We start from the raw sequence: 18686 nt of genomic DNA, 5'->3' as shown, positions 1-18686 counted from the left end.
GAAGGAAGGAAGGAAGGAAGGAAGGAAGGAAGGAAGGAAGGAAGGAAGAAACCAGGGCTTCTATTGAAAGAGATCAATTCAAGAGCCGGAGGGGAAAAACACAAAATGAGCCTGGAGCATCTCATGATGCCAAAAAGCAAGAAAGTGCTCAAAGACGATGGTAGCCTGTTGAAAGGACACAGGACCCAACCTGAAAGAGTTTCCAGTGGTCAAAACTGGAAAAAATGAGCAATAAAATAAATAAATAATGATACTACTGAATTATAAGCCATAGATTAAAATAAATATTCATGAGGGACACCTGGGTGGCTCAGCCAGTTAAGCATCCAACTTCCACTCAGGTCATGATCTCACAGTTTGTGGGTTTGAGCCCTGTGTCAGACAACTCAGAGCTTGGAGCCTGCTTCCAATTCTGTGTCTCCCTCTCTCTCCGCCCCTCCCCCACTCATGCTCTGTCTCTCTCTGTCTTTCAAAAATAAATAAACATTAAAAAAACAATTTTTAGTAATAAAAAATAATAAATATTCATGAGCCCACACTGACATGAAAACAAATAAATGAGGGAGAAGGTATTTATAACAGAAGAATTCTGAATAATAAATATAAAAGGAATGGAGGGAATACAAAATTGTCACCAGAAGACCACTGTAAACATTGTTGCAGGCAAGTCTACCAATGGTTGCTAAAATTAGTGAGGAAAAGTTTTAGGAGATACAGATTTGCCTAGTCTCAAAGCATCTTCTCTAAGATATCCATTAATTATAGTGGGAGAAATAGAGAAATCCATCATGCACCACCTTGACTAAATGATAATAATAAGACCAATAATGATCACCAATAATAAGACATATTGACATCAGGTAATCCTTAACTGATACACTGAGAAGGGCACATCGCTTCTGTGAAAGACTGGAAAACCCAAATTGAGGGAAATTCTACAAAATAATTGACCAGTGCTCTTCAAAAGTGTCAAAGTCATGAAAGAGAAGGAAAGATTAAGGAACATTTAGAGGTTGGAGGAGATTAAGGGGACATAACCACTCACTGTAGGGAGGGATCCTGGAATGGATCTTAGAACAGAAAAAGGACATTAGTGGAAAAAGTGGTGAAATACAAATAAACTCTGTAATTCAGTAAGTAGTATGGTATCAATGTTAATATAGTTTTGACAACTATACTACTGTGTATAAGATGCTGACATTTGGGGTCCTGGGTGGCTCAGTCAGTTAAGCATCCAACTCTTGCTCAGGTCCTTATCTCATGGCCCATGGGATCAATCTCCACATTGGACTCTGCCCTAACAGCCCAGGTTCTGCTTGGGATTCTCTCTCTCTCCTCTCTCTCTGCTTCTCCCCACCACCATGCTCTGTCTCAAAATAAATAAATAAACATTTTAAAAGAGGTTAATATTTGGAAAAGCTGTGTATAGGTGATATATAGTGACAGAATTCTCTGTACTATTTTGTAATTTCTTTGTAAATCCAAAATTATTTCAAAATAAAAAGGTTTTTAAAAGCAAATGTTGATGTAATTTACAAATGGAAAAACTATATGAATTCTTTTTAAATATTGAATACATTTTAAATACTATTCAATGTCATTAGTCATAGTCATAATGCAGTTTAAAATTACAATATGAAATACCACTACGAATCTACTAGGATAGCTAAAATCCAAAACACTGACAATAAACAGAGAAAGAAAGCTGAGAGGTGGTTGCCAGGGAATCACACTGGGCTCTACCTTCAACACATCTACATTGAAGTATTGGCAAGGATGTGAAGACAACGGACTCCGTATACATTATTGGCGGGGATGTAAAATGGCACGGCCACTTTGGAAAGCAGTGTGACAGTGTCCTGAAAAGTTGAGCACATACTTAAAGTACAGCTCAGCTACTCCACTCCTAGGTATTTACCCAAGAGACTAAAAACATATCCACACAAAACCTTGCGCATGAATACATCATTATTTAAAATAGCCCCAAACTGGAAATAATTCGAATGCCTATCTTCCACATGAATTTCCATAATCGCTGCTTGATGGGTCTTCTGCTTCTTCCCTTACCCCCTATCAGCTACTCTACCTCGCTCTTCTATTCTCTTAGAATCCTCCGATGGTTCCCCATTTCACAGGGGGAAAAGCCAAAGTTCTCAGACAGCCCCGTATCTTCTCTCCTCTCCTCCAAATCCCCGATGCGCCATTACTCACGATGCGCCACTCGCTCTGGCCTCCTTGCTCTTCCTCAACTACGCCCACGCCCACAGTCAGACCTTTGCTCCAGCCCCTTCCCCCACCTGGAATGCTCTTCCTAGGCTCTCTGCACCTTCAGGTCTTTGTTCAAATTCCATCTTCCCAACAAGGCCTTATCTTGACATCTTTATTTAATACTGTAACTTGCTTCTTCCATCCCAGAACTCCTCATCTACATAGGCTGTCCCCTCCTTTGTTTCTTAACACCACCTTCCAACACACTAGATAATACACTCATTGCGTTTATTATAATTTAGTGTTATTGTTTATGTTAACTCCCCATGTGAGAATGCCATCTCCACAAGGGCAGAGCTCTTCTTCTACTTTGTTAACTGATGTGTCCTAAACATCTAGAACAGTGCTTGGCGCTTTGTAAGGCATCAGTAAATATTTATTGGAATGAATGAATGGTAAATTTAAGGCAAGTAACTGTAGTGCAGTTATGTTACATTTCTGGTTAAGAACCATTTGCATTGACAGTAATGTGAGATGGTTGAGATCCTTTGAGCAAAGGAGTAGGACCCTAGAATTGTAGCTATGAAATGACTGCATTCACACAAGGCCAGTGCTAACTCATGAACTGCCTTTGTGTGAGTTAGACAGGATGTCTCTTCTTCCTGGGAGATATAGCCCTGCACCAGGGTGATGGCTTGGCAATGGAAGTGTGGCCTGGATTTTGTCCTACTCACATCCTCAGCCAGGTGATGTTGTTCAGTACACAATCTGCCCAGCTGTACATGACGGTTTTGCATCCACATGGACTTGCAGAATCAGCACGTGCCACTAGCTCTCCTCTCCTCAGATCCCATATCCCAGAACACACACAGCCTCCTCACCACAGCTGTACTTAGGTCATCCTGTAAAAACTGGCCACTTCTGATGAGTGGCTCCTGTGGGCTCGCCCTCACGCTCTCCCAAGGCTGCCCACTCAGAACTCCCTGGGCACTGTGGCAGATCCTTTGCCCCAGATTTAATTCTTTCTCACTGCTCACCATTTTGGTTTCTAAGTCCTTGCCTGTTACACTGTCTCTGGACCCCACTTGCTCAAGACTCACTCTAACTACCCACCTTTCCTCTGCCAGCCTAAAATTCTCTTCCACAAAGCGGTCTAAGGTCAGTACTAAATCCTTCCCGATCTAAACTGCACTAAATCCTATCCCCTACCCTCTGACACCCTGGTCCTCAAGCTGTGCTCCAGAATCCTTGAAGCTACTGCTCTGTGCTGTACGGACTTGGACAAAGAGTAAAGGGAGCCCCACGGCCAGGACACAAGGTCCCTCAGCCTTGCACCTCTACTCACAGGATTTATACCTTTCAAGCATGACTTTTGCCTGGAAAAACAGAGTTAGTTTAAACATTACAATATGGATATTCTACGCCTTCAAGATGGACACTGTCATTTTAACTGGGAAAAAACTTTAAATCCCAGTCATAGTCCACTTAAAAGAACTTTAAGAGAGTACCTATAGAATGTCTGGCTTTGAATGATGACACTACTTGGTGAGCCTTCAAGATTAAAAGGCGGCAGTATGAACACCTTCATAATTTATGCTAGTATTATAAACCAGGTTAAAGTTAAGGCAAATCTCCATGGAAAATTACTTTGATTTTTAAATGCTTGATCTGCAACTGTTCTTTCTGAAAGTAATTATACAGCAGGGCCAGAATCTCCTTATAATCTAAGAATTCACTCCCTAATTTATCTGTTCTGGAAATCCCCATCTTGGTATGTCTGGTGGAGCATACCTATACTTACATGAGACCCAAAATGTAAATGATAAAAGTGACTTACGGTGAGTCATATTTCTACTTGTCTGCTTACATTTCCCATAGGAGCAGTGGGCAGATGCTTCGTGAGGGCAAGATGGGTAGATTGCCAGACCCTGAGGAAGAGATGGGGGTGGGGGAGCAGAGAATGGGAATTGCAAAAGCCTCTAAAAATATCCTCTGAATCAACAATCAAAAATAAACAACCAGATTTAAAAATGCTAGGGCATCTGGATAGCTTAGTCATTTGAACATCCAACTCTTGACTTCAGCTCAGGTCATGATTTCACAGTCCTGAGATCAAGCCCCGAGTCATGTTCCTCACTGGGAGCAGAGATTAAGATTCTTTTAAGATTCTCTGTATCCCTCTCTCTCTGCCCCTCCCCCATTTGTGCGCGCACTCGCTCACTCTCTGTCTCTGTCTCTCTCTCTCTCTCTGTCTCTCTCAAAAATAAAGCAGAGGGTGTAGGCAAAGGACTTGAATAGACATTTCTCCAAATAAGATATACAAATGGCCATCAAGCACATGAAAAGATGCCCAACATCACTAACCATTCGGGAAATGCAAATTAAAACCACAATGAGATAATACACCCTACTCATTAGGATGGCAACTATTAAAAAAATAATAAGTGTTGCCAAGGATGTGGAGAAATTGGAACCTTTGTGCACTGTTGGTGGGGATGTAAAATGGTGCCGCCATTAACGGAAAACTGTATGGCAGTTCCTCAGGAAATTAAAAGCAGAATTATCATATGATCTAGCAATGCTACTTCTGGGTATAAACCCAAAAGAATTGAAAGCAGGAACTCAAAGACACCCATGTTTATAGTAGCATTATTCACCATAGCCAAAGATGAAAGGAACCCACATAGCCATTGATGGTTGAATGGATAAACAAAATGTGGCGTATACATACGGCGGAATATTATTAAGTCATAAAGAAGAAAGGAAATTCCAACACATGCCATATACAACATGGATGAACAGTGAGGATATTATGCTCAATGAAATAAGCCATTACTAAAGATAAATACTGCATGATCCCACTTATATGAGATATCTGGAATAGTCAAATTCATAGAAACAGAAAGAATGGTGGCTGCCAGGAGTTTGAGGGGACAGGGGTCAGAATGACGAGTTAGTGTTTAATGGAACTGGAGTTTCAGTTTGGGAAGGTGAGAAGTCTCTGGTGATGATGGTCAGCACAACATGAATTACAAAGTGCGGCTGAGATGTACACTTAAAATTACTTAAGATGGCAAATTTTATGTTGTGTGTCTTTTACTACAATAAAAAATATCAGGAAAAAAGGGACCTTAATGAGGAGCTTATGAACTTAAAGAGGAAGCCAGCCGTGGCCTGGGAGAAAAGATAGGTGAATCTACCTCGTTTCTGACCCAAGTTTCAACGAGGAGCAGGTATTTTCAAAACTCTGGTTATAGTGTCATCAGATATAAAGAAACACAAGACTGGCAGGAATGCCAATTGGTATGACTGACCCTTCTGGAAGACAGTGTAGAAATATATACAAAGGCCTTGTATATGAGCCTGCTCTCTGATGCAGCAGCTTACCATCTATGCATTTTATCTTAAGAAATAATCATAAATGGGACACCTGGGTGGCTCAGTTAAGCGTCTGACTTCGGCTCAGGTCATGATCTCATGGTTCTGTGAGCTCGAGCCCCACTTCGGGCTCTGTGCCGACAGCTCAGAGCCTGGAGCCTGCCTCAGATTCTGTGTCTCCCTCTCTCTCTCTGCCCCTCTCCTGCTCATGCTCTACCTCTCTCTTTCTCTCAAAAATAAATAAATAAAAACATTTTTAAAAAAAGAAATAATCATAGATGTTCACAAGATGTATCTATCAGGATGAATACTTGCTTACAGTATCAAACAATTGGAAACACCTTGATTATACAAAAGAGGGAGATGGTAGGACAAATTAAGGTGTTACCCTGCCACTACAAAATTAAGAAACACAATATTGTCAAAGAACGTGTAGTGGCATGAGAAATGTTCTCAATATATCACTAAATGTTTTTAAAAAATTACAGAACAGTAAGTCCACCATGAATATATTTTTGCTAAAAACTTTCACCTACATATTTAAAGAGAGAAAAATAGTTACAGTACCAGTGACTTTATCTCCATCTTTCTATCTCTTTATTATCCCAATTTCCCATAGTGTACATGTAGTTTTTATCTGATTGGACATAAAAATACTATACCAATATTTTTAAGTTAAATCTGACTGTCCTCAACTTCTAATTGAAGAACACTGGGCCCAGGCTAGGTTGAAATTTTCCCTTGTCAGATTCAAAACGAGGGGCAAAAAAAAAAAAAAAAAAATGCCATTTATTTATTGTCTTAAGTCAGGTTTTACTGTCAAAACCCAGATTGCAAGAGGGGATTTAAAATGTTTAAGAGAATAAATTTTGCAATCACTTCAAAAGCACCTATTTGCATGCAAGCCATTGGTATGCTAATTTCCAATCATTCCCATCTTATTCATTAAAACCAGTCACCCAAGGTTCTCTCCAATCAATAATTGAGGGTAGGGGTGGGGTAGGGAGAGTGGGAGGAAGGATGGGAAAGGCCCTCCAGGGCCTGGAATTAGAGCTGCATTTTCTTTCCCATCAATTCTGTATTTTAGACTTTCGATTCAGGTGCTTACTTTCCCTAGTCCATCATCCAAGAATATCCACGTGGAGGCTTTTACCCCCGAAATTCATCTGACTGTGTTGGTTCCCTGTTTGGACTTTCAGTAGAACTTCTTATTTTGTATTTGTCCCAACATTAGTGTGAATTGGGCTTGGGAGCTCCATTCTGGAACCCCTTAGCAGACAATAACTGAAATGTTAGCAGTGTAATCCCTGCAGGAGGGAGAAAGCTCAGCATTGTGCAGTCCAGAAAAAGCCTATCCGTGAAGTTCACTGGGGCCAGCCAAGGGGCTGCCAGGGCCCAGAGGCACTCTAGAGTCCTACAAAATCTTATTTACACTCACTTCAGAAATGAACCCCATGTGGTTGTATACAAGGCTAGCAATGTGTAAAACATTTGGTGCAGGAGAAAGGGGAAAAGATGAACCCTGTTGACTAAGGTAGGAAGGCTGACTAGGCACTTCTCACAGGAGAGTTGGCTCAATACATTCATCTTCATAAGGTGCAGAGGGAGCCACAGGCAGGTGAGTTCAGGCTGGCTCCACCTGCCTGGGCAGCTCTGCTTCTCAAGCATCCGCAAGACCTCCCATGGGTCCTGGCTGAGGTGCTATCTTCAGGGGATCTTTAAGACTCAGTTCCAGCCATTCCCTACATGAAAGTCTTCTAGAACATCCATAACTTTCAGAATAATAGCTATTCCCCCTAGAATGTGTGCTGAGCCTTTCCTGATCCCCCCAGACCCTCAAGCAGGACTTGTGTGGTGGTGCAGGGTGGACCTTGTTGCTATCTCCCTGCCCCTGCCCCTGCCCCTGACCATGTCTCCCCACTGACTGGAATGAACTTCCTTCCTGCGTGCCTGAGAAATGTCTATGCCAACTTGAAAACCAGCTCAAAAATCACCTCCTCCTAACTCCTCAGACTATTCCTTTTCCTGGGAGACAAAAGAGGTGAATAGAGTATGGGCCTACAAACCCAAAAGACCTGAGTTTGAGTTTTGGCTGTATTACCTGACTGCTGTGTGGTCTAGCGCACATTAACCCTGCAAAACCTCACGTGTCTACCGGGTCAAATATGAGTAGTGAAATCTAGTCCATAGAGCTCCTCTGAGAATTAAATGAGGAGGCTGCCTTCACACTTCTCCCAAACTGTGAGATCCTCAGAGGTGTCTTAGCCATGCATATTCCCTGCACTACTGGAGGGGAGAGAGAGAGAGAGAGGGAGAGAGCTCATTGACAGAATTTTCCCTAGTGGGCTAGAAGGGTGGTATATCCATCTGTGGATTTAGAGCAGTGGTTCCCCATGTAAGGATGCCTTGGGGAGGGGGGTGAAAAATGCTCTTGTTGCTCTCCCCCGCCCTCCCAGAGGACAGGGCCTCACTGACAGCCCCTCCCCAACCCAGAGGATTGAAAGGTGCAGCAGGCCTTGTTCAGAGACACAGACATGGCCTGCCCCATCTTCTAGGGACGGGAATCCACAGGAAGTGGGAGGAGGAATGAGGGAGCTCTTGACAGGAAACACAGTAGCTCGGGTGATACGTGACCCACCCCAATTACAGATTGAAAGACCCGCACGTCAATACAAGGAGCAGAGGCACAAGCCAGTTATGAGTGTTGGCAACTGTATGAGTATATTCCTGTGAGATCAATCGACAGAATGGTGGAGCCAGCCACTCTCCAGGCAATGCCCTACTGACCATTACCTGTGCATGGACAGACCATGCTCAGCAGGCACGTCAACACAGCCCCTTTGAGCCCAGGGATCTTTGAGGACCCTGAGAAGCCAGCCTGGCCCTCTCAAACTGAAAGGCGGCAGCAGAGGTTTTCAAAAGCACCACTTCAAGATTCAGCCTTGGCTCAGTTTACCTTGGCCACCCAAATTCTTGCCTCTTTCTGCAGAAATTCCAGCAAGGAATGTTCTCAGGCATTTGCAAGTAGGCTGTAGGGTAAAGGGGAGTCAGTTAACTCACCAGCCACACCCAGGAGGAAAATCACAGAATTTGGCTGACACATTCCTCTTCTGTCAGATTTTGGGACAATGCGCCAGCCACCTATTCCCAAGAAACTGATAAGGATTCCTTAAATGTGGAAAAGGAGGCAGGTCTTCTCTGGGGAGAAGGCAAAGGGTCTGTCATGGCCCAGTCCCTAGGAACTGGTAGCACTGGCTGCACAAAGCCATTTTCCTGCCTCCCGCTCTCCTCTCTTTCTTCTGGGCTCAGATTCTCACATCACCTACTCACCAGGTTGAACCGCTCCCTCTGTCTCTCCACTTCCGGGGGACTCCCCCATACCCCTCTGGTCCCTCCTCTTCTGGGACTGACAGGAGCAATTTCTCTGGCTTGTCTGTGGGGAGATGTATTTAGTTGTCCCCCGCCTCACCCCGGCTCTAAGCGGATGAGCACCCATTTTGAGACTCTGTGAGCCTGGATTCCTTTCCCTCCCCTCTGGACCCATCCCAGACACAAGCGATGCCTTTATCTGCCTCCCAATGACATCACCTCCCCGAGTCCTGAGGGCTTTTCTCCTATTGTCAGCCTGTCACTGAGCTCTGTCCCTTCTCTCACAATGCCACAGTTGGGAAGCATCCTTGGACTCTTGAAAATATAACAGAGAAGTGTCTTGCAGCAAGAAATCAATATATGGGAGAATAGGTAGGAAAAATAGCCTCACAGGATTAGGGAAGGCCCTGGTTGGTTTAATTTTCACTGACCCAGTTTCATTGTTCAAACTGCAGTACATACAGCAAGGGACAGTGACCTCACACACACAAAAAGCTCCCTACTGTTTTGCAGATATCTTCTCTCTTCTACCACCAATCCATGGATATTTAACTACAAATGAGAGGGTGACAAAGAGAATTTCCCACCCTAAGAAGTAGCAGCTGAGTCTGCTAGTGACTTATGACAAATGATTTTCATATGTATAATGGAGGGAAAATCACTGTACCTCATTTTTATATAAGACCTTAATGGGGGACATAGGGGTGCTCTGGGGTGGTAAATGGGGCCAATTATGCCTGCATGTAACTTCCATGACTCCACTGTATGCGCACAAGGCCCTGTGTGAGCAGAAGGTGGGTGTTGACCTCAGTTCTCATGACGATGCACATTGGTGAAACTGGAAAGTCTGGATGATGTTAAGTTTTGGATTGACTAAGAAAGCTGCAAATTTTACTATGTAGGAAGTAAGTTGTGACAGCATCACCAACATCTCTAGCAGGAGGTCACTGCATTCACCAAAGGCCCCCAAGAAACACTGACTCAGGAAAGATTACAGGAACTAGTCATATCATCTACAGAAAACTAAGGGGAGGATGGGAGGGAAGGGCCAGAAAGTCAAACTCTGGAGAGGCTTCCAGAAGCATTACAAGTAGTGAAACACTTGAGCAATTAACTTTTTAATATAATACCTCTGTAGAACAAAAATTATTCTGTCTCCTCAAATCTTTGGTAAAATCAGCTACCCAGGCAAAAGCCTTGGTGGGTTTTGTTTTGTTGTGTTTTGTTTCCTCTCTGAGAGCAGAGAGTTTGGGAAAATTAACAAAAAGCCTGAATTCCCCTATCTGGATCAGGGTCACAGGAGCATGGGGTGATGAGATTTGGAACCAGAGGTGACTTTGAGTAGGTAAGCCCCCCAAAACTTGCATAAATCTCAGAGAAGGCATTAGACTTCCCATAATTTGTAGAATAAAAAGGCAATCCCATTTAATTCTTAAGGGTCAGGGTTCCCCAACTGACATCTGGGTTACATATGTAATGTGCATTGAATTTACATTGCATTTATGTTGATGCTTCTGATTTTTAGACAGGGATAGAGAAGAAAAACATGGCTGTTAAAGTGTTCAGATCTGTGGTGTTTATCAGTCTACTAGCACAACATAAGTACTTGCCATTCGCAAGGTTCCATCCTAGATGTTCTGGGCTCTGGGATGGTACTTCACCATCTATGAAGAAGGCTCAACTCCTGCTATTCCCAATCCTTGAAGACTGATGCATGCCGCCATGCTCACAGCTTATATACATTCTGCACAACATTGGACTCAGTACAAGAATTCAACAGCACCCAGTCTGGTCTATTTCCAATTCAACCAAATGAGCCCAGGACACATGTTTGGATGTGGACGTCATATTATAAGACAAGGTAATCATAAATTTTGCTTACAGTACAAGGATGATTAATTCCAAAGTGGATTAATGAATAACACAATTTATGAGTTTTTAAAAGGAAGACATTTAGGGAAACAAGATTAGGAATGAAAGAAAACTAGGTTGTGTGTTACAAGAGAGGTTTGTGAAGGGGGAAAACCTTAAGGGGGTCTTGAGGGCTTTTTAAGATCAGGATAGTTGTAGAGGAATCCAGAAGCATATGAACAAAGGCAGGGAGGTCTGAACTTTCCGCGTGAGTTTAAGGAACAGTAAGTAGATCTGGTGGGAGGGAAAAGGGAGTCAGTGCAGAAATGTGATGGGAAAGTGAGAAGAAAGACAGGTAGGGCCAGAGTGTAGAAGACATTAAAAGCCAGAAATATAGAGCATAGGCTTCATTCTCCACATTTATAGACAACAGAACCAGAAACCAGCATTTTATGATGACTTGTTTAGTCCATAAATTATTCAATAAACACCGTGAGTACAAGCCATTGTGTTAGATACTGAGTGACACACAGGATGTGCTGAGAGCAGGGGGATGAGCCCGGAGGCTACAGCCTAAGGTTAAGGTATTACTCTATAGCCTGAGCTAGGGCAATCATCAACACGGAAGAAATGGGATAAGTCCAAGACATAATTCCAAGGAAAAAAGAGAGACGTGTCTTTAATTACTATTTGCAATTGCAAATGAAGAGTATCTTCCTGTATGCCCACATCATCCTCAAAGACTCAGCTCAAATGTCACCCCTCTGCAAAGACTTCCCCTCGAGGGGTTCTTGACTTTCTCCTCTGTGCTCGCAGCACACCTTTTACCAACCAAGTTTGAGCTTCTCACTAACATAGTGAATGAATGAAAAATGGAAGGAGTCACAGGTGGCTCTGAAGGTTTCAAGGAAAAGTAACTTGGCAAATGATCACATGCCGTGCCATTTCTGGGCAAGGCTCCTATCAAAACCTCCCCCTGGGAATTATGCCAACAGAATGGCGTCCTGGACCCATGCTGCCAAAATAATAAAGCACATACTAAATAAATGTTAAGTTCATGTCAGATAATAAAAATATACACGTATATGCACACTTAACCTCTATCTCTAAAAATCATTTTAAGGTCCTCTGTTGTGACATTAGCTCACTTCACCAGTGGAGAAATACTAGAAAAAAAGTGTCACAAGTTCAGTAGCTACCATCAAATTACAATGTCACTCTCACAAAGTATATTCATCTATGGACACTGTCCGTGTCAGACCACTGCACTTACTAAGAGTGGGAAAAGAACTAGAAGCATAAATTGGTTTTTAATTTTTTTTTAAGTTTATTTACTTATTCTGAGAGAGAGAGCATCAGTAGGGAAGGGACAGAGAGAGATGGAGAGAGAAAGAGAGAGAGAGAGAGAGAGAGAGAGAGAGAGAGAGACTCCCAAGCAGTCTCCACACTGTCAGTACAGAACCCAACACAGGTTTCAATTCCATGAACCATGAGATCATGACCTGAGCCAAAATCAAGAGTCAGATGATTAACCGACTGAGCCACCCAAAGCATAAATTGGAACAAAACCAGTCAGTGGGTGGATTTTCTTGTAGACTGAACTTTTCTATTTATTTTCTAAGAAAATAAATATGTAAAGGAAATAAGCATGATTTATATAAAGAAATAAGTGTCTTACATATATGAATATATATAATAACCCTAATTATAAAAAATATTATACACATATGTACGTATAAACATATTTAAGTTCATATATATAAATAAACTCTTATTAATACATTTTAAGATAACTCATTGGGTTTTTAAAATTAAACATTGAACTGTAACAAATTACATGTAAATATTGAAGACTTATATTAACATAGATTTATACTGTTTTTTTAATGTGTATTTATTTGTTTTTGAGAGAGAGAGTGCATGTGCTTGAGTGAGGGAGGAAAAGAGAGAGAGAGAGAGAGAGAGAATCCCAAGCAGGCTCCGTGCTGTCAGCTCAGAGCGCAACACAGGACTTGATCCCACAAACCAAGAGGCCATGACCTACCCAAATGGTGACTTAAACCACCCCCAAATGGTGACTTAAACAATATAGGGGTTTATAAAACCACTGGGTGGCCTATGCCAGGGAGGACAGTTCACACTGTGCTCTAGAAGAAGCCATTATAGATACCAGTAGTCCTTGAGGCTTGTTTTTCTCTCTTGTGACAAGATATCAGGGAAGGACAGGCTAGAGCTGGTGTGGCAGTCCCCCAAATCTGAAGAACCCAGGCTCTGTCTAGATTTTCATTCTATCATCCTCATGCTCATGCTTACAAGATGGCTGCTGGGACTCCAGCCATCACATCCGTGTTTTAGATAAATAAGAAGAAGGACGAAGGGCAAAGAGCAAAAGGAACAGACTGCCTGAGGCAGCTCTCTTTAAATTGCTTTTCTGAAACCTTAGAAACCCACTGGTCACCTCCACTTATACCTCATTGGCCATAACTGTATTATGTCATCATTCTTACCTAAGATAAGAGGATAGGAAGTGTAGTCTTTTCAACTAGGCTTCTTAGTAACCCCAAATTACATTGGGATTGTGTTAGCAGTGACAAGGAGAGAAGGACACCAGAGATCAATCCAACAAGATCTATCACCTCACTTCAGTGGCCCAACTACACCTGGGCACTCTACCCCCAACTGCTGGCACATTCATAGCATTAGCCCAGACACAAAAAAAACCAGCTTCTGACCAGAGAATCTCATGCTTAAATCCAAGACCTATTTGTAGAGAATATGGATTTCATCAGAAAATGGAGACAATGGACTTTAGACCATGAATTTCCCTCATTAAGGGACTGGATAGAGGGAAGCATTAGAACCATAGTCACGTCTTACCCCTGGGATAGGACCATGACTTAACTTTGAGGAATTCGTGCCTTTGTGTCCACAGGTGTATCCAGCTTACTGAATTTAGGTTCTGAAAGGAATAAGCCTTTATAGGGCAGTATTCTTTAAGGGGCCATTGCTTATCTGCTCTGCACAGCCTGAACTCCAGAATCCCGGCAGAAATCATCACTTGGGTACAGGCCCACCAGATATCCATCCTCAACAATATCCAGAAATGTCCTGTTATGGGTTGAATCATATCCCCCCAAATTCATATATTGAGATCCTCACCCCCAGTGCCTCATATGGGACTGTGTTCAAAGACAGGGTCCTTAAAGAGGTAATTAAGTTCAAATGAGGTCATGAGGGTGGACACTAGTCCAATATGACCAGTGTCCTTATAAGAGGAGGAGATGATGTCACAGGCACACACCAAGGGAAGACCATGTGAGGACCCAGGGAGAGGGCAGTCACCCACAAGCCAAGGAGGGAGGCCTCAGGAGAAACCAGTCCTGCTGACACCTTAACTCAGACTCCCGGCCTCCAGACCCATGAAGACACAGATTTCTGGGGTCTGTGGTGTTCCTTGCGGGAGCCCTAACAGACTACTGCAAGTTCTTTCACAAAAGAAATCCCTAAGAATGATTGAACGTGACATGAAAGAATGAGAAAAACATGCCATTGACTGAAGAGTTAACTTAAACATGATTTTCACAAATCAAGCTACAATTCCACGCCGTGGAGTCATTACTAACTTTTAATCCCTCTCGCTGGGAAATTGGACCTGGCTGGGGTAAATGCCTCTGTCTTAGTTTGGCTCAGATACATCGATCCTCTCCTTCTGCCTGGTCTTTCTTTGATTCTGGATTTCTAATACCAGTCCCAGAGAGCCTTTTATCTCATCGTCTGCTATTCTTCAAAGCCCCATTTTTTAAGTGCTGTTTGCATCAACTCTATTTCTAGATGCTGGTGAAGGCAGGACCGATCGGATGCTGAAATGCACAATGCTTTCCCTTCCTTCAAGGCACTGGCTCCTTGGTGTTCTGGCAGCAGCTGCTTGTTAGCTGGGAAATGGCTTCTCTATTCATGCTCATTGCTTTGTCCTGTGATGGGGAGGGGGGGTGAGTAATTGATACAGGACCCTGAGGTTTTGGCTGAAAGGAAGAAACTTCCTATTTGGATACTGTTACCAATAAAACAACTTCCCATCATTCTTCAGGCTTCCTTGACTCCACCATACTTCTTTGACACTATCACACTCTACCTCCCATCCACTTCCCAATTTTGGTATTTAACTATTTTATACCCACTACGTGTAGGCTCTGGGAGCTTTGCCAGCTCTTCCTTGCTGGTGGCTTTTGAATCAAAGCATTCTCCTAAGCAGAGAAGGAGAGCTCTGTGAAAGCAGGCCAGAGGGGCAGGCCATAGCTTGGGGATGCCCAGAGCCCCACAGCCTCCCTGCCTAGGACATCCACCGTGACAATGGCTGAGACATCCCACCCCCACCCCCACCCACCACAAATCCAAGACTTCTTGTTTGTCATTTAGGGGGGACATTGCTTAAATAAATAGATTAAAGTTAGCAAAAAGAATATATTAGGAAGAAAACAAATATGTGGAAATTGAAAATGGAAAGCGGGATGAAATGAACAATTATAGATAATCATATGATTTCACTCATATGTAGAATTTAAGAAACGAGGCAGAAAACATATGAACATAAGGGAAGGGAAGCAAAAATAAGATAAAAACAGAGAGGGGGACAAACCATAAGAGACTCTTCACTACAGAAAACAAACTGAGGGTTGCTGGCAGGGTGTTGGATAGGGGGAGGGGCTAAATGGGTGATGGGCATTAAGGAGGGCACTTGTTGGGATGAGCACCGGGGGTTATATGCAGGTGATGAATCACTAAATTCTACTGAAATCGTTATTACACTATGTGTTAACTAACTTGGATTTAAATAAAATTCTACTGAAATCGTTATTACACTGTGTGTTAACTAACTTGGATTTAAATAAAATTCTACTGAAATCGTTATTACACTATGTGTTAACTAACTTGGATGTAAACAAAATTCTACTGAAATCGTTATTACATGCGTGTTAACTAACCTGGATTTAAATAAAATTCTACTGAAATCGTTATTACACTATGTGTTAACTAACTTAGATTTAAATAAAAAATAAATTATTTTTATTTTTATTTTTTTAATTTTTTTAATTGTTTTTTATTTATTTTTGAGACAGAGAGAGACAGAGCATGAACGGGGGAGGGGCAGAGAGAGAGGGAGACACAGAATCTGAAACAGGCTCCAGGCTCTGAGCCATCAGCCCAGAGCCCGACTCGGGGCTCGAACCCACGGACCGTGAGACCGTGACCTGAGCCGAAGTCGGACGCTTAACCGACTGAGCCACTCACGTGCCCCTAAATTATTTTTTTTTTAAGCTAGAAAATTTTTAAAGTTTTAGAAGTTTAAAAGTTTAAAGCCTGAAAGTTTTAAAAGTAACTAAATGTTATAGGCTGAAGAATCACATGAAAAGGGTAAAATAGGATTAGTTGTTTTAGAAGCAATGTTGCCAACAGATACGCTGGAAGAGGGTGAGGTGGCAAATATAAGAGGGAGACCTGGAGCTGGGGCCTGGGGCCAGAAGAACAGCTGGGGGTGGGGGAGGGGCGTGGGGAAACTGCCTGGCTGCCTCCCTCAGGGACCCTGGCTGAGGCCTGGGACTGCTCCCTGTAGGGCAAAAAGCACCCACCAGCAGGGCATCTGCCCTGGAGGCTGAGAAGCCTGATGAGCCCTTCAGCTATTCCAGATGATTTCCCTGCGGCCCAGCTAGCATGTAAATCCAACACCCAGTTGGCAGGCAGGATAATTCCTCCTCAGACAGGCCACCTGCCAGAACGGGGTGAGCGCTCAGAGGAGCTAACCAAGGAGAATGTAAAATCTGCTAATGAGGCTGTTTCTAAACACACAAACTATCTAGGAGACGGGGAAAAAAGGACTGTAATTCAAGGAACAAATCAGACTTCAGGAAGAAGGATATGTAAAAATGGCGCTAGGCACGATTCTATTCCCAGCTCGTCTTCTACCCAGCTGTGGGACTCTGGGCAAATCAGTTGTTTACTACGTGTCACAGTGGCCGCATAAGTCAATGAGGAGGACGAACCACAGGACCTCTACTGTCACTCTCAGCTCCTCCAGCATTGGGCCAGATCTGCTCGTTTTCCTCACACCTGGTTTCTATTCGGCCTGCCCCACCCATGCACAGGGCAGGCACCTCTTCCTGCCCTTGGGCCAGAGTCCAGCCAGAGCTGGGAGTCCTCTGCCTGTCCTGTTTGCCCAGGAGGGCAGGTTCACCACCAGCAGCCAGCACCAAGGAGCAAGGCCAGAACCCCAAGCAGCTGAGGTCAGGCACCTAGGGGTGATGCGGCAGAACTCTCTAGGTCTGGGCTGTGAAGACAAAGCAGAGTTGAACTCAGATGGAAGTCAGGAAGGGGTCTGCCAGGGCCTTCCACAGTGAGTAGATGAGCCCAAGGATGAAAACTACAGGCAAAGCTGAGTTCCAGGACAGGAAGGAACCAGGTAAGGAACAAGAGTGTTCCAGGCGGATCTCTGAAGGCAGGAAGGGGCTGTCACGGGTTCCTGTTGAAAGCCCTAATCCTACCTTTGTGTCAGGGGCTGCAAGCTCTGACTTAGGTGCGTCTGGGTGTGGTTGTCACTGAGATGCGCTGCCCAAGGCCCCCTCTGAAGAAACACTTGCTACCCAGATGTCAGCTCCTTTAGGGTCTATTCTGAGACTGAATGGACAGGGGTATAAAGGCCTGTCTGTCTCAGTCCCACAAAGGACAACTTTGGGGGGCCTGTGTCAGTTTGACTTCTCCCTCTGCCCCATGATGCTTCCTCTCCAAACTGCATCCCGAACCTGTTTCCAGAGAACCCATCCTGCAACTCTGAAAGGCTCCATGATGACCCATGGTCTCTAGAGGGCAGGCCGTATCTCCTGGGGCCTCCTGTGAGAGGCCTGGGGCAGAGGTGTGTTTCAGCCCATTCATACAGGCCAATGAGAGTGCACATCTCTTACCAAGTCAGTGATGGAGGTGGGTAGCCTGAAATTGGCCATGGTGGGAATATTTACACTATGGAAATCAGCAAACACTGCAAATCAGGTCTTTTTTTTTTTTTTTTTTTTTTTTTTTTTTTTTTTTTTTCCTGGAGAGATGGTTGTTAAACATTTAGCAGCACACCACTACTTCTGGATAATAATAGCACCAGACTATTCATAGAGACCTACTTTGTTCAATGGCATATCATGCAGAGAGCAGAAGTTAAGGAAGAGAAAGGAAAATTAGAGAAAATGCAGAGTCAAGTTGCACATGAACTGTTTCAAGGACAGACATTCTGAAGAGGGATCTTGGATGCTCTGTTCTTAAGGGGGAGGGAGCTGAGCTGGGAGAAGAAACATATAGAAACTCCAAACATGGCACTTCCCTTCACCTAGGAGTCTGTTTAGGTTCTTGGCATCATGGTGCAGCTAGGTAAGAGTGTCTCCCTGATTCAGAGAGTGAAGACTTCAGCCCACACCTCAAAGGTGTGGGATTATTAGTTTGTGGGGTTATTCCCTTAGCAGTGTTCAAGGCAGCCACTGCCATGCTAAAGACCCTTTCTGCTGTCTTGGTGAATCACTATCTGGCATCCACAACCTGCTAGTAAGGTGAACACATTATTTCCTTTCCCCCTTTCCAATTCCTAACAATTTAGAGACTCGTTGAGCAGGTACCTCCACATACTTTCCGTGTGTCTCCAACTTGGCATTTCATTTTTGAAATATCGCTGACCTATAATCCAAGATAAGAGCTGTGAAGGGTACTGAATACAATTTCTAGAAGGAAAGTATTTTTAATGAGGACTGCACATTTATTTGACAAATACATAGCCAGTGCCCACTGCAAGGCCTTTTGCTCATATTCTATGAGTGTGATAAGAGTTAACCTCTGAAGGAATCTAACGG

This window comes from Panthera tigris, chromosome B2, assembly GCF_018350195.1.
Source record: "Panthera tigris isolate Pti1 chromosome B2, P.tigris_Pti1_mat1.1, whole genome shotgun sequence".
Lineage (NCBI taxonomy): Eukaryota > Metazoa > Chordata > Mammalia > Carnivora > Felidae > Panthera > Panthera tigris.
This window is presented reverse-complemented; position numbering follows the sequence as displayed.